At 40.7% G+C, this 16,000-nt stretch overlaps 1 long non-coding RNA gene across 2 annotated transcripts in view; it reads right to left on the reverse strand.

Moving 5' to 3' along the window:
* The window catches only part of LOC143412765 (uncharacterized), a 43,858-nt gene that overhangs the window by 8,208 nt on the left and 19,650 nt on the right, over positions 1-16,000 (reverse strand). The window contains exon 1 of one of the 2 annotated variants that reach the window (XR_013093304.1): positions 8,057-8,196. The exons of the other annotated variant lie outside the window; for it this stretch is intronic. This is a non-coding gene — a long non-coding RNA (uncharacterized LOC143412765). Of the gene's footprint in view, positions 1-8,056; positions 8,197-16,000 lie in introns of those variants that run through there. 2 annotated transcript variants of the gene reach the window in all.

Genomic DNA, 16,000 nt, shown 5'->3' on the forward strand with positions numbered 1-16,000 from the left:
ACAAACCTCACCTTTTTCTTTTTTTCTCACAATGAGAGTGCTGGTGCTGACACTTAATGGCTGATTTGGCAGGCTGGGACAATTTCAGCTTTTACCTGTCTGCTTTTAAGAGGCAGTGATTTCTGGTACAAGAGCTCCATCCCCATGCATTCGCTGTTTCTCCTCATTTGAGGAGGAATTTTCTTCACTAGGCCCTAAAGTGCATAAATGTCGTTACTGGGTACCTGAGAGTCTAATTTTAGGGAATAACTGTAGTGTCTGTACATGTGATGTTAACAAGAAGAGCAAAGGAAAGATGGGAGTACTCTTTTCTTTATTACTAGCCTTTTGTATTATGTTTATTGAAATGTCTCTGCAGGACCAATTCTTCTGATGAGCTTTAAATCAGGGACACTTTCTGTGTGTTAATTACTTTGGTGTAACATTTGTAGGAACCTGTCACAGTGGCTGTTCCTACAAACACACAGAGAAGAGAGGACCCAAGCGCAGGTCTCATGGGTTTATTGAGGATGTGGATGGTGTTTATTATTAAGACTGAATGAACAGAATATGAAAAACTGACTTAATGAATGGCTGAATTGAACTGGACTGAAAACACTGGACTGATTTATGATGAGAAGACAAGGAACTGAGGGAAACTGAGGGTTTAAATACACTAGATAATGAAGATGTTAGAAACAAGTGAGAACACAGCTGAACTAAATCTAAATAATGAGACATGGGAAATAGAACTGAACATAATGCACAGAACCAAAAGTCTAACAAAATAAAACAGGAAACACAGGGAAAATAAACAGTGACACAGTAGAGACTGAAAACACTGTATGTTTTCTTGGGGCATTCTCTCAATGATCCAGAAAACCTGACAGAAACACATTAGACCTATGAAAAATCCAAATCTATGCCATCTTTCACATTTTCCAAAACTGTCCAGTGGGCTCGATTAGGGTCTTTGCTGGGCCAATTCTGGCCCCCAGGTCTTGTGTTTGACACCCCTGACCTACAGTATAAAAGCAGATATTACATGACCACTATGACTGTTCTCTGGTGTCTGACCAGTATAAAGCTGGTATGATGGTGAAAACTGGGTGAAAAAAAGCGTCACTCTCCATCACTCTAAGTGACATTTCCTTCTTGAAGCAAATCCTGTAACTCAGCAGTTACATGCTGAAACATATTTGGAAGACTTATATTAATAAATTATCTAAATAGTATACGTGTATAACATGATCAAATCTGCTGCAAATCACCAAAATTATTGCTCACAAATATCCATCCATCCATCCATTCGCTTCCGCTTATCCTTTTCAGGGTCGCGGGGGGCGCTGGAGCCTATCCCAGCTGTCATAGGGCGAAAGGCGGGGTACACCCTGGACAGGTCGCCAGTCTGTCGCAGGGCCAACACACAGGGACAGACAACCATTCACACTCACATTCACTCGCACATTCACACCTAGTGGCAATTTGGATTATCCAATTAACCTATCCCCACAAGCTGCATGTCTTTGGACGGTGGGAGGAAGCCGGAGTACCCGGAGAGAACCCACGCAAACACGGGGAGAACATGCAAACTCCACACAGAAAGACCCCGGCCTGATGGTGGAATTGAACTCAGGACCTTCTTGCTGTGCGGCAACAGTGCTAACCACCGTGCCTGCTCACAAATAAATAAAGTTTCAAAACTTTTTTTGCTCACAAATAAAGTTTCAAAAAGCTTTTGATTTTATTTTGTTGCTTTTTCTTTTTCCTCCTGGATGTTATTCCACTAGAACTCTATTTCTCAGATAAATTCCAACTCAGAATTCTTTGAGTGACTTGTCTCACTCTCATAATGTCTCTGCTGCCATCCAGGACATAAACTAGCAGTAACCGTGGATACCACAGTCTGTGCTGCATCGATGCAACACGGTCCTTTAGTGCAAAGCTGATTGTGGAGCTGTTTGAAACTTTAATAACACAAAATCACGATCATTATTCGCAATCTGAAGTCAGCACATCATGGACAGACTTATTTAAAAAAAGAAAAAAAAACTAACACGAATTAAGACATTATAGTTAAGCTTAAATCTCACTCAGCAGTCCTTACCTTTGAAAAATAATCATGAAATCTTCCTCTTCTGTCCTCTCAAACATCTTTCTCCATCTCTGAGTGAACTTGTCACATTAACATTTTTTTTTTGTTCACTGGGAAGTACTGCAGTGCTGTTTTTATCTAGGAGACAGATTGTGTATGCGGAGCTGTTTGAAACATTGCATCTGAAATTATCTGCCACTTCAGAAATGTTCCTTCAGCTTTTAGCACTAGCTAGATGGTGGAGTAACTCTAGCATATTATAAAGCCTTACCCAGAAAGTTGTTCAATTGGTGCAACCAAAATCAGCAATAACTGACATTTTGAGAATAGAAACACTGATTAATGGTGCATTAACTGATATTCAAGACATTTAACTTCTTATATCATCTATCTGTCCAGCTAGCAGTTGATATCTTAGATGAAGCATGTTACTTTAGTCACTCAGGCAAAGTAATGCTGCACTGAACCTGCTTCAAAGTTTCCTACATACTCATTTTGCAGATACTGAGAAGCACAATGAAGTTCCATATTCAGTAAATCCTAAAGTAAACATTTCTCTTTAGCAACTAAAAGCTAATCCATGTTCAGCAGCATATAAGCAGGATTATCAGAACTTTTACAATGAGAACAGCTGTCTTTTCTCAATGTAAGCTAAGCGACGTTAAGACACTTTGTCAGCCTGAAGGGAACTGCAGAGCTGGTGATAGCTCTCAGCTGGTTTGTCACTAAGAATGACCCCTTCACATTACACAAAGTCATTTGATCTAATATCATTATAAAAATAAATCAGTGCAGCTTTACAGAGTAGAGAAGGGTGGGAGAAGGACAATCAATTTAAAGGGGGATTGCACAGATTTTACACACCACAGTCTATTTAATAGCCTTTTTTGGCTCCAGAATCATCTGTGTGAAGCTGCTTCATGTGAGGGCACTCGGGTCAGTTCTAGCTGAGACTGAGGGTCTGACAATGAAAATGAAAAAAGGATCTGCAGAGTGTAGAAATAACTGAGATTACTAGAATTCTATATCTTTCTTCTTAGCTCTGTGTGAGGCTAGCAGCTTTAGTCAGTCATGAGTTCAGCAGTATTATTGGAGTTCAGTTCTAAATTAGCAATGCAGTTTGGAAATCTGCAGTGGAGGTGGTAGTAAATGGCTAAACTCTTTTCCCTCCAACTCCGTCTGTTCTGCTGTTGCGGTCACCATTTTCACTGCCAGACTGGTGTGCCATCATAAAACAGTTGAAATGTGGAGCTCAGCATGGCATTTGCATAAAAAAAACAGCACAAAAATTGTTGCTTCAGCTTCAAAGGACACATCTGTCATACATGCGCTATTGTTCATTTCGAATCTCTGCGATAAAAAAACGCTCGAGCCATTTCTCTGCATGACTGCCCTTTCTAAACCAACAGGCTTTATATGAATTCTAAATCACTTTATGTGCTCTATTTTTCACTTTCTCTCTGGCATGATAAATCTGTATGCACATTTGCCAAACCATCAGTGTCTCCCCTCCACCTCTCTCCCCATCCCCGTTCTAACCCAGCTCGCCCCCACCCGATCTCTCAGTCCCAGACTCATTTGATTTGGGGTGTAATCACGGGTGCAGATCTGTGGAAGGGTGTGGAGAGGAGCGATTGCCGCGCTCCACTGAGTACTGAGGATGAGATAGAAGAGAACAGTGCCCAAGAGACACCATACTGTTATAGATGGTTACCTAGAGTCGTACCTAGCTCCAAGTGCACAACGGTGCCAACGGGAAGCTGAGGTTGGCGTTAGCAGTTTAACTGTCTCCGTCTTTGCTTCTCTCTCTTGCTCCGTCTCTTCCACACTTGATTTTCACCCCACGGTAGCTTCTTTTTCTTATCTCTTGTCACATCTCTCTCATTGTCTCTTGCTTTCTATTTGACTACTGACTAACCAAATGGCTAAATCTGTTTGTATATGCCTATATAATATACAAATACACCATTCTCACTGTTTTTGTTCTTACACGTTTCGAGTTACTGATTACTGCGCCAGCTGCTTTCATGTTTTCGGTTTTACAATCACTTAGAAAGACAATTGACCCCAAATATGTGCGAATACACCCTGCAAACTAATGGCGGGATGATGCGTCTACCACGTGCCGCCATGTAGAGCCTTTGTGCGGCCATCGGGGAGCAGCGTGACCTCAAAACACAGGAACAAAGTTCACAGGTCCACTTGGCAAAGCTGACATGGTTTTTGAATGGCCAGATGTGCAGCTTGTTTGTATTACACAAGGTTTTGCCATCAACATTCGTGACAGGGTGTGAAATGATATTTGCTTTTACTAGCAGTGCTCAAAACTGTAACAGTCTCCGTGGTGCAAGGTAGTAATCAAGTCCCTCAAACTGCATAATTACACCAACAGCCGACTGTTAAAACCCATCAGCCTCCTGTGGATCCATGCCAATGTATTAAATAGAGGTATAATTATAGTGAAGGCACATAGACTAAAAAAAGAGGTGCCTATGGACAGAGGAAAATATAAAAACACTTCCCTTGTGTGCTTAGGCCTTAAAAATTAAATCCCAACACGCTACAGTACATAGCAATCAGATACACTACAAGGCTTAATTGCACGACATTGACATGCAACGCTTCCTTCAAATTGGCTCCCAGCAGAAAATAACTTGAGCTATGTGTGATAAATATTCGAGTGAATCTTTTGGCGAGGTGTCCCTGCTCCTCTGTCATGGCCTTGAGATGGAAAGATTCAGGAGGGAAAAGATTGGGAGTGGTTCCTCTGCAGGACACTCCAGCCCTTCACAGAAAATGATTTATTCAGGAAGTAAGTGTATAGCAGCAGGCCATCGGGGGCCTCCCCTCGCCATCATTTAGGTGCAAACGGTTGCTTCATTTATCCTCCTCCTTTTATTGATTAATTCATGGCCCTGATTAAAGTTTCACAAGTTGCCAATTGTCCTTCACAACGTCTGACTCCCCTGTTGATCCTGAGCCAGCAGGGATGGCTACCCTCCTGGTAATGGGAGAAAAAGACCCCACTGCTAAGGAACGATCACGCCCTCATCATAGATGGAGCTGGTCCAAGAGATCCCGTCTGTGAATATTTTACCAATTACAGCCCATTATATTCTTCCTTTTTTTGGTTACCCAGCATGAGGTTACTTAAATATAGATGATATGGTAATTCATCAATAATTGTGGGTTGCTGGGATAACAGACCACATATAGGCAAAGGGGAGTATCAATTAAGCAGTCAATCATTTCTCACTTAGGCTGTGCAATGATTCTACATTTGTCAAAGGGGGTTTTGCCTTAAGTTGGGCTTTGAACAAAGTGCTATATGGAAAAATGTCCAATCTCCACTGAACTGAGATTTATCTCATTATTCATAAGGCCTTGAAGAAACTCAAGGGGAGGAAAAATAATTTAAAGGTAGAAGCAAATGACAAGATTTCTTAAACTAATTATGCGGCTAGCAGCCAGACAGCAGCCTCGCGGCACAGAAACCTCCAAGAAAAGTTGGGGATTTAAGATGTAAATTACAACTGGATGGCAGTGGGAGTCGCCTTTATATGTTAAATGACCATATTCAAGACAGAAATATTGCAGAAAAATAAAAATGGAGCAGTGTGAGCTAACAAAACTCATCCAACAGCTGTTTGCTGAGCATTTCTCTTAAAGCTAATGCAAAAAGTCTCCCAGACTGTGAGGAATCACTTTAATTTCTTTGAAACAATAGAGACAAAATGTACAATTTATGTTTACTCTTTCATACCGGATTGTCTGATATGCACAATTACTTTGCTGTTGGGAAGGAATTTGTATCTCTAGAGTCACTTGGCAAACTCAAACAACTCTGAGCAGCAGTTTCTACCCACTCAGATTTGGATGTGCGTAAGGACGGTCACATAGATGTATGCGCATGTGTGTGTGTGGTTCACCAGTTTGTTTGGAGATTGGTCATGTTTTCGCTCAAGTCTCAAAACCAGTAGAGCAGCAACATGTATTATAGGATCTGTGTGACAGCTGGGTTTGTTGTGTTGTTGCTTTTTTTCCCACTGGATGCAAAGCAATTGGATGTCCACTACCGGAAACTGCACACAAGCACAAGCCTCACACATCAACTATGCAGTCAACGATGTCTGAGTGGACCAGTGGGCTGCTGTGCATTTACCCAAGCACAGACATAAATACTCTCATCAAAATGAGCAGCCATCAGATAGATAGCTTCTTATAGGGTGAATAGAGCTGTGAGTGTTATTCAGATCATGACAAACAGGCCTTAGATAATACACCAAATATATCTCGCAAAACTAAAAGAAGTCCCCATATTTTCTTGTGACAGAGACATTGCTAAAAATAGCCACAAAACTTCATCATGGCTATGAGGTAAATGCCCAGAGGTGATGCCTTTTCCACATTCAACAGTAGTCCAGTTTCCATAATGATCCTCATAATAAAAAAAGCAAATGCATATTTCTTTACATTTAAGTATAACAGCTGATTGGCTGTTTATTTAGATGGTTCTTGTGTATAATGTTATTAGGCATCCCGTTTTTAAATTTAAAACATATTTATACCATTTTTGTATATCTGCATTTACACTGTATTTCTACCACATTGTGTTTTGCATGCTGAGATTGTTTGCAAGGGCCTCATAAGGACTATGAGGACTTTGAATGTGCTTAACTTAATTGTCCCATTACACAGTACAAGCATACAAGTGAGTTATAAAGTGCAATGATGACACACACAGAAGTAGGACGGCACAGTTCCATTTGTTTTGTTTTGCTAACTGAGGAAGGGCTAACAGTACAATCACAACTTTTAAACCCTTTCCAACTTCACTACATCAGCATACATCATATCCTGTCACCTGCCAATCTGTTGGACACACCCAGGAGTACCACCTTGCATGTTAAAAAGACTGTTTAAACTTTAATTGACTGATTAGGATACAATGTAAAGGAATACTTCCTCATTTAAGTGTATATTTTGTGCTACACTTGATCCTTGTATTATTGTCTTTAAAGAAAATAGAAGTAATAAAATTGTGGACGCATTCGTGATCCTACAATAAGGATTATTCCAATTCATTGAATCCTTTCAGTACCACAACAGTACTGTGATTTACTTTGATTAATCTTTTTGTTTAGTTCTTATATATGGATGTATAGAAAGAAAATCATCCATCAATCCATCCATCCCCCCATTAAGTCTGCAAAATCATCAGTAACTGTCATTGTTAAAAACTTTGGGGCCTTCTGGATGTTTAAATGTGCACATGGCATCATATATATAGAAATTATAGTACAGACTCTCCAACAGTATTCAAACATTGTTTGAAACAAGTCAATCAATATTTACTGAAGGGCAGACATGAATGGCACAGGGTGGAGTTGTTGGTGAAACTTAGGACACTAAATACTTAAAGGATAGTGATTTGTAAATCACAACGTGAGCCTGAAGCCTGGTGAAAACTCATTAATCCTTCATTTTAATGTAACTGAGGCCATGATTTAAAAAATGAATGACTCACACTCATGTGCATCTTATACTAATAAAAATCAAGCTGATTCAAACTCATCAAGAATGTTTATAGGGCTCCAATCTGACTTATACTACAATCTGACTTTTGTTTGCAATCGAGGGAACTGGACCAAGAATCAAGGTTTAAAGTACTACTTTTAGTGTTACTTTTAGCTCTGTTTTGGTCTGTGGCTTGCTTTTAGCCAGCAAGTTCTATATTCACAAGTAAGCTGCTACTGCAGTCTTTCTACTTTGTGGTTGGTAGGTTGGTTGAGATTAGCTACCTGCCCATACTGCATACATGACCAAAGATTAGAGATGGACCGATCCGATATTACATATCGGTATCGGTCCGATACTGACCTAAATTACTGGATCGGATATCGGAGAAAAATAAAAAATGTAATCCGATCCATTAAATATCACGAAAGCACCTCACAAAACTTGCAACACGCCGTAAATCACCTCAGAACGTTAGCACGTCGGAGCAGTGTGGTCACGTGATAGAGCGGCTGTGGCATGCGGGACCTGTCGGTGGTCTGGATAGCATGTGGAGCTTCGCTAGCAACCCGGCATTTCATCTCCGACAAAGTTATCCCCGAGAGAAGTAAAGCAAGTGTGTAAGTCCATCTCTGAATGTTTGTAAAGCATTCCTGCGTTAATCTTAACAAGCGACTGCCTCTCGCTCTCCGGCTGCTACTTCAATCGTGAAACTGCTTAACGATCAGCTGATCGGCTTTTCTGTCGCGAGTCCGTGTCTCTGTTTTGCTTTTGGCCCACTTTGCACCAGAAAGAGGAAACCAGTGGCTGAACAACAGCAGCACGTTTAAGCTTGATCAGCTGTTGTTTGAATGTATTTAATATTACTTTCTACACCAGGATCTTTTTCTACGTAGCTGACGCTGGTAACTGTGCAGGGGCGGATCTAGCAAAGTTTAGCCAGGGGGGCCGATAGGGCATGAACAGGGAAAAGGGGGCACAAAGACATACTTTTCTTTCTTATTCTCATTTAAAATGTCTAGCTTTTAATAAATAATTATCTGACACCCAAAGTTTTAATTTGATGTAAAATGAATAGAAGTCCATTACTGTATATAGTGACTATTAAGTCTAATATATATACCCTAGTAAGCTATAGTACTTTTTACTTTGGGAAGGTACCATCTGTGCAGTCTGCAATTTTGTTGAAGAAAGATGTTGAATTTATTTAATATTTCTTGAAAAATAATTGATTTCTGTGCATTTTTTTTTCCACACTGCATCAAATTAAGGTTGATTACGTCGATTAAGCATCATAAGGTGGAGCGTGAGGGGTGGTTCCCTATTTTTTATTTATTTATTTTTGTTGTTGCTGGGAGTTGGAACCCTATTAGTTAGGTTGCTTAATATTTACGCTAAGTACTCTTTAAAATACCAGAATAGTGAGGATGGTGTAGGTTTAAGTTTATTAGATTGATCAGTATTGCTGAACTATGAAATATTTTTTTTGTATACAGGTATAACAGAATAGCTTTAGTGTAGTTGTTGTTTTAAACTTGAGTATGAACTTGCAGACTTGCAAAATGCAGCAAGATATTTTAAAAAACAGTTTTGTTGATTAAAAAACATTATATCGGATTCATATCGGTATCGGCAGATATCCAAATTTATGATATCGGTATCGGTATCGGACATAAAAAAGTGGTATCGTGCCATCTCTACCAAAGATAGCTGTGAATTATGAAAAAAAGTCCCCCCTTTAGAACAGCTCCACAGACCTAAGGAAAAGAGATGCATGGGCTTTCATCTTTCCCATTACACAACATCTTCCATATGAAAGATATAAGGAATTTTGATTTGTCCAGGTTTGTTGTTGTTGTTGTTGTCTAATGCATTTACATAAAAAAATCCCAGAACAAATGATGCGCTCGTGGTGAAAGAATTATGTCACAGTATGTCAAACAACCTCTTTCCTGTTCAGGAAAGGCACAGCACGGAAGCTGTCGGACGGGTATTTAATAACTGAAGTGTTATCCAAACCACAACCCTAAAATTAGTCACCACATGCAGTTGCCATGGAGAGTATCAGACGGGGCTTTGTCTGTGTGTCAGGGAGAAGCATAAATCTCACAGCCCACCGATAAAAGCTGCTAGATTAGTTACACGGGAATGTGCTGGATGCATCTTTCTGTCTCTATCTCTTCTTTGTTCTTTGCTTACGGTGTTGTTGGTTTTTCTTTTTTGTCCGTTCTCGCTCCTCTCATTCCTGCCTAAAGGGGTAAACGGACTCTTCATCATTTTTCTCTCCTGTGACACTGCATCCTCGAGTGTGAACATTATTTCCACACGCTTGTCTTTAACTCCGTTTCTCATCTCCTCTCCGTTTCATCGGCACTCTGTCCACACTTTCTTCCCTTTCTTTTTCTTCCCCTTTCTCTTCCAGTCCCTCTCAGACTAAGGGTTGAGCAGCTTTGCCCCTCCTGAAGGCACCATCCCACTGTAAACGAATGAGTCTGTCACACTGCAAACAATCTGCATTCATCATGTCTTATCTGCCCAGGCCTCCACAGCAGCAGTCATGATACGAGGGCAGAGCGAGTGTGTTTGGGCCTGTAGCATGCAGGGTCAAGGTCTACAGCTCAGGGAAATAGCACTCAGGCTCAAGGCTTACTTGGCGAGCTGGTGTTGGATTTAAGCATCAGGCTGTGTAGGAGGGGAACAGGCTGCTTGACTTAGCCTTGATCCAGGGTAACGGTCTTTCTCTCTCTCACTCTTTTTAAAAAAAATGTATCTGGGGATGGTTTGCTGACCATGCATGCTCTTTTTTCCAGCAGTGCCAGGCTCCAAACAGCATACATATCAACACAGAACAGGAAAACAGAATGGTCAAAGTCATAAGCATTAACAGATTCAGACACATCTTTGAGCGCTTATTAGGAAAGTGCTGCTTTATCATTTCCCAACCCTGAATTTCTCATCCATTTCATTCGCATCTACTGCAAAATCATCACTAAGAAGTTTGTTTGAATAGTATGGTCTCACCCTGAGAAACAGAATGTGTGTGGGGAAAAATATCTACCATTTTTAAGGTGAAACATTGCTCCAGTGAGGCATAATAAGTCCAAAAGTATTTATGTGTGGGCTCTTAGTTATCAAAGTAATTACATGAGATAGGAACATGCAAGCTATTCCGGTAAACAAAAACAACACCGTGGAGCTTGTACTGATGGATACTTTGATAAATATACATTTCAACTGTCAGAAATACTTGTCATTTTCAGTGGGGTAGCTGATGGAGTTAGAAGCAAAGTATATTGGGTTCAGTAAAGCTCTGGGACCTAATGTGACGTATCTCATGCCATGTTATAATGGTGCTCAGCGGCCCAAAGGGCAACAAAAGAGAAATATGTCGAAAAACGCTGAGCAGCAAAGACGTTTTTTCCTAATCTTTAATGACTCTGATAAAGTTTTGGGAGCTGCTAAGGCTCGAAAGTTTATATTTTTAGCATCTAACTAATCCTGAAACAGCACTGACAACATTAGAAGGTGTTTATGAGCCCAGTGGTTGGAAACAAGATTGAAGGATGGCGCAGGTTTGAAGGTCAGCGCTGCCGTGCTGACCGAGCAACAGAGCCACCGACTCCACCTGCTGCCTGACAGACCTGTGGGCTACCTATCACTCACCCAAGTGGCGGATGGTCACACCCAGGTTGACTGGACTACACCGCCCAACAAGCCACTCTATCACCAAAGACAGTGCTCACAGGAGCGTATGGAGAGGGCACGTTGGAGGTCGTACTAGAGTGCACGACCCAAATGTTCCATCTGGGGGCTGAAGCCGGGGGAAGCATTGAAGTCAAAGGTCATGTAGACATTGTGAATGACTGACTGCATGTGAGACGGGATCCTTTGGTGCTACCAAAGACGTAGCATGGTGGAGGAAATCATTCTTACATAGCACTTTTCTATTCTCCCGGAGCACTCAAAGCACTTCTGCCATGGATGTCCATGCAGAACACACACATGTACAAACACATATGTTTATATTTATCTCATACTATTAAACTGAGCAGACAACAGTTGGAGCTGCAAGCTGTCTAATTAAAATCCCATTCCAGTTTCCCTTCTTCACCCGGCCCGTCACTGAAACAAAGAAAAGGGCAGATGTGTTTTTGAGAGGAGATGATGAAAAAAGAAAAACCTTCTACTACAGTACACTCTGCAAATCAATTTTTCATTTTCCCCACTTCTGTTCTGAGTGTATTACATATAATATCCTTGGAACACTAAGCAGGAGTTGATATAAGTACACTGGATGCACTGTGATAAGTTTTTTTGTTGCATGTTTGTTTCTTTTCTCATTATTCAAATTGCTGAAAAGGAAGTTTGTCACTGCAGGGGTGAGGTGAGTCACGTGGCACCACACCACACCAGGAGACTGATCTTTCAGTTTGTGAGGACAGGCACAAGTTAATGAGCAGCTTGAACGATGTTCTTCTAAACAAATTGAGTTAACCTGCATTTTTTGTCTTTAATTCAATTTGGCCTTTGATTGAGCTGTTAGTGGCGGCTTTTTACTCGGCTGCTTATGCTTATCTGCGAAAGAGGTAGAGCTGGAAATGCCTAATTTTTGCCTCGTTTTGCTCCCCGTTGCAATAGAATCACTGATGGACCCAACATGAATAACAATTAGGACAGCTAATAGAGTTACTCGCTGCACTTACCGTGGCATTTGAATGTTTTTGTATCAGCTCACGAGCATTTGCATCTGTAATTAGGAAAAGCACTACGCTGGACAGTACCTAAAAGCAGTAGGTAAAACTCATTTTCATTTCAGCCCCCAAAACAAGCTCCTGTGATGCAGCTGTGGCTACTGACAGTGAAATACACTTCTCTTGACTGATAGGGATTCTGCTCTGCTAATGCATTCTTAATTGTGTAAGCCATTGCGATGCTGGAATATTTCAATTACATGCATTATACTTTCCTTGGAGGAACAGCCCCGTGTTTAATTTGATTCTGTATAATTACTGTAAAATGAATTCCAATTGTTATATCCAATCTTAAAATAAATTGGCATACATTTTCTGCTCCCCGCACTGAGGTGACTTTTCATTTGGAATCGAAGCATTGCAGTCAGACTATATCTGGCTAAATGAAGAAAACGGGAGTCCATCTAGATGATTTTGTTAAGGGAAATCAGGAAGACAGTAAGTGCTCTATTAACCCACTTTACAGAGGCAGAATCAAGCCCAGTGGAAATCTCATCAGAGGGGTGAAGTCACACTGTACAGCGTGTGGATGTGAATGTTAATATGAGGTTCTTAATCTTTTGTTACGGCAACATCAGCTAGCAGTTTTAGGGCAGCTCTAATTGGACAGGTTGTTTCTCACCATGTAGACCTTGCTGAGAATATTGTGGGTGTCACAGCAACCTGAACATGTGCCACACTCTTCTTTTCCTTTTTACAGCTGGCTGCCTGTTTCTGTTTTAAAATGACACTGGCACCTGGGTCTTGTTGCTCCGCATGACATTTTTTCCTGTTAGATGATGAAAAATGCATCACTCTGTCTGCATCTCTCACTCTGCTCCGTCTCTCCTGCTCCATTGAGCGGCGTCTGTTGTCCGAGTGGGATCCAGCAGGTTCTGCTTGGTAGAGATGAGCTTCCCCCCCTATTCTAAAATCAGGAGACAGAGCCGCCTCATAATTAGATTTGCTTTCTGTGTGGCACCAGTCCCTTCAATCTAATCTATTTATGCATTCCCTCTTTCAGGCCTCATTGAGATTCTATCGCCTCGTATTTGTACCCTGCCTGTCAAAACGGCCTTCTTTTCTTCACAATTTTGGGCTCATTTCACTGGTGGATATGGGCGATGATTGCCCGCTGGTCTCGTCGCAAATGCAATGTGCTGGAACTTAAGAGGCTTCTCTTCTGTCTTTAAAAGAGTGGGTTGTGTGTCTGTGTGCGTTTTTGTTTAGCAGGATAAGACATGTGCTCGTCTACGGGATGTGTTGGCGTCTTTTTTTCTGTGTGTGTGTGAGTACGTGTGCTCACGTCCGTCTGTCTCAATAGTATTGATGTGGACATCAATAAAAAGTCTGCTGAGTGTGTGAGTGGAAGAGGTGTAGGGTTGTGGTGCCAGTAGGGAGGGGAAGCAGGGGGTGGAGTGCTAAAGTAAGATTAACTTTATTGATTCCTGACAGGGAGAACTGGTTATTATAGGCACAAAGAATAGGCTATGGATGAAAATGCAATAAGCCAAACATGAGGATATGGGCCATCGTTCCAAAATAGATCTCTTCTTGGCTTAAATCAGTTCTCAAATTCACAGAGTTCTGTAGTTCTCAGAGTGGTGATGTGCAGTTGTCTCCTTCATTTTGTGAACCAAAGTATTCACAGTATTTTCACACTTTGCATGGTATTTAAAATTAAAGTTTGGCTATGTAATGTGCAAAACAGAGAGTAAAGATACAAGCTTAAAACGGCTGCCAGGATTCGTGAAGTCAGTAAACGGAAATGGTGATGTCTAAACTTTCACAATAAGAATTATAGTGGATTTACAACCACTGATTCCTGGTCATACCAGCTCATATACGTGCTTGTTTGTGTTTTCTATCCATTAGCATCAGGTACACAGAGCGAGATCATTTAAATGAAGCGTTAAATAAACTTGCAAACCTATGTATCTTAAGTTGTCAGTGCAAACCTTTTTGTGTGTCTGCTCAACTAGCTACGCACATGCTATTTGTTCATGTGAAAAGGAGAACGCCTCAAAGTAAATAGGATCTAGGTGACTTGACGCCGTTACGGGTGTCTCAAGTGTTTCAATCTGTCAGCAATGAGACCTGTCGCAGTTTGTTGCCAATCCTATCAGTGTGAATGGCAATGTCCCCAGAAGGGCAAGGCAAAGCTTCGGTACAGCCGAACAATAAATTACGGCGGTAACAACAGTGAGCGCTGTTTCTGACAAGTTGCTTTCTATTTTGTAACTGTCCAGCCGACCGACTCTGGTGCCAAGTTGACATTGGCAAATACTCAAACCAAATCAGTCTTCTTTTGTAGTAAAGCCGTCTGCATTGGAGGACAAAGAAAATGTGACTGAAGGTTGTGGAACAATAGCAACAAACAGGTTGCATAAATGCTTGTAATACAAAGGTGAGTGGAAGCTAATGACAGATTACTCTGAGAGAACGAATAGAAAAAAGAGACCAGTAACTGCTAATTGGTAAACAAAGTGATAAACAAAGTGACTAGCAGATATTTCAAAAATGACTGTGCATTTAAAGATATATAACTCTGATGACCCCTATTAGTTATCTCTGTAAATACTCTGTATATATGTCTGCCCTGGAGACAACTTAAACCCACTGAAAGCACTACAGAGACAAAGATATAAAGATAATCAGAATATAGTTTGAGCTGAAACATGCTAATCACACTAATCATCATGAAAACGGTACTGCTGACTGTGACAAAGACATACTGCTCATGCTAAATATGTTTGTGAGCCAAAAGTTTACTTAGACTTACACTGCTCTGTTGAAAAATAGATAGATCCTTTTAGAAATTTAAAATAACCAGAAATAGTCGTAATACACAGATTCAGTTGAACTATAAAGGTTAGTAGGTTAGTTTGTGAACTTAGACCATAGCAGAAATACTTACTTGCTATCTTAATGCTAAGCTAAATTAAGCTAACTACCTGGCGTCATGAGCGTAGCAGCTTACTTGTTATGCACTAGAATAGAATTACTTGGCTCATCTAACTCCTATAAGTCTATAGGCACCTCTACATGGACTTTGTCCCATTCCTTTAACACACATATGCATTAGCAAAAAAAACTAAACAAAATTTAGTTCATATCTATTTTTTATTGTTTTGCTACCTTGGATAAAACTGATGTATCAAAACTGTATGGCTGCATATGTTTCATGTTGCTTGGAAGAAATTATTGCAATATATCAAAAAATAAATATATACATAGATTAAATAAACTCTACACATTAAGACATATAATCTAAAACTAAAGTACAAGCACATGGTGGAAAACCAGCGGTGGAGTAGCGGTGTGGGTGCAAAAAATACTGTTAGAAGTAGAGTGATTGGATGTGCATGCCCTAATGCACATACTGTAGCTGCATTGCCAAAACTGTTCTGAAGCATTAAGAGTTCGTTTCACTGGAATGAAAAGGTTGAGCCCAACCCCTGAAAAACAACCCCACAACACATTCCTTCTGCCACCAAAGTTTACTTGACACAATGCAGTCAGAAAAGTACTGTTCTCCTGGTAACTGCCAAACCCAAACTCATCCATCAGATTACCAGATTGACAATAATGACTCGTTACTCCAGAGAATACATCACCACTGCTTTAAATTCCAGTGGCGGCATGCTTTCCACCACTGCATCCAGTGCTTTTCATTGTA

The sequence above is a fragment of the Maylandia zebra genome, linkage group LG15 (assembly GCF_041146795.1).
Source record: "Maylandia zebra isolate NMK-2024a linkage group LG15, Mzebra_GT3a, whole genome shotgun sequence".
NCBI lineage: Eukaryota > Metazoa > Chordata > Actinopteri > Cichliformes > Cichlidae > Maylandia > Maylandia zebra.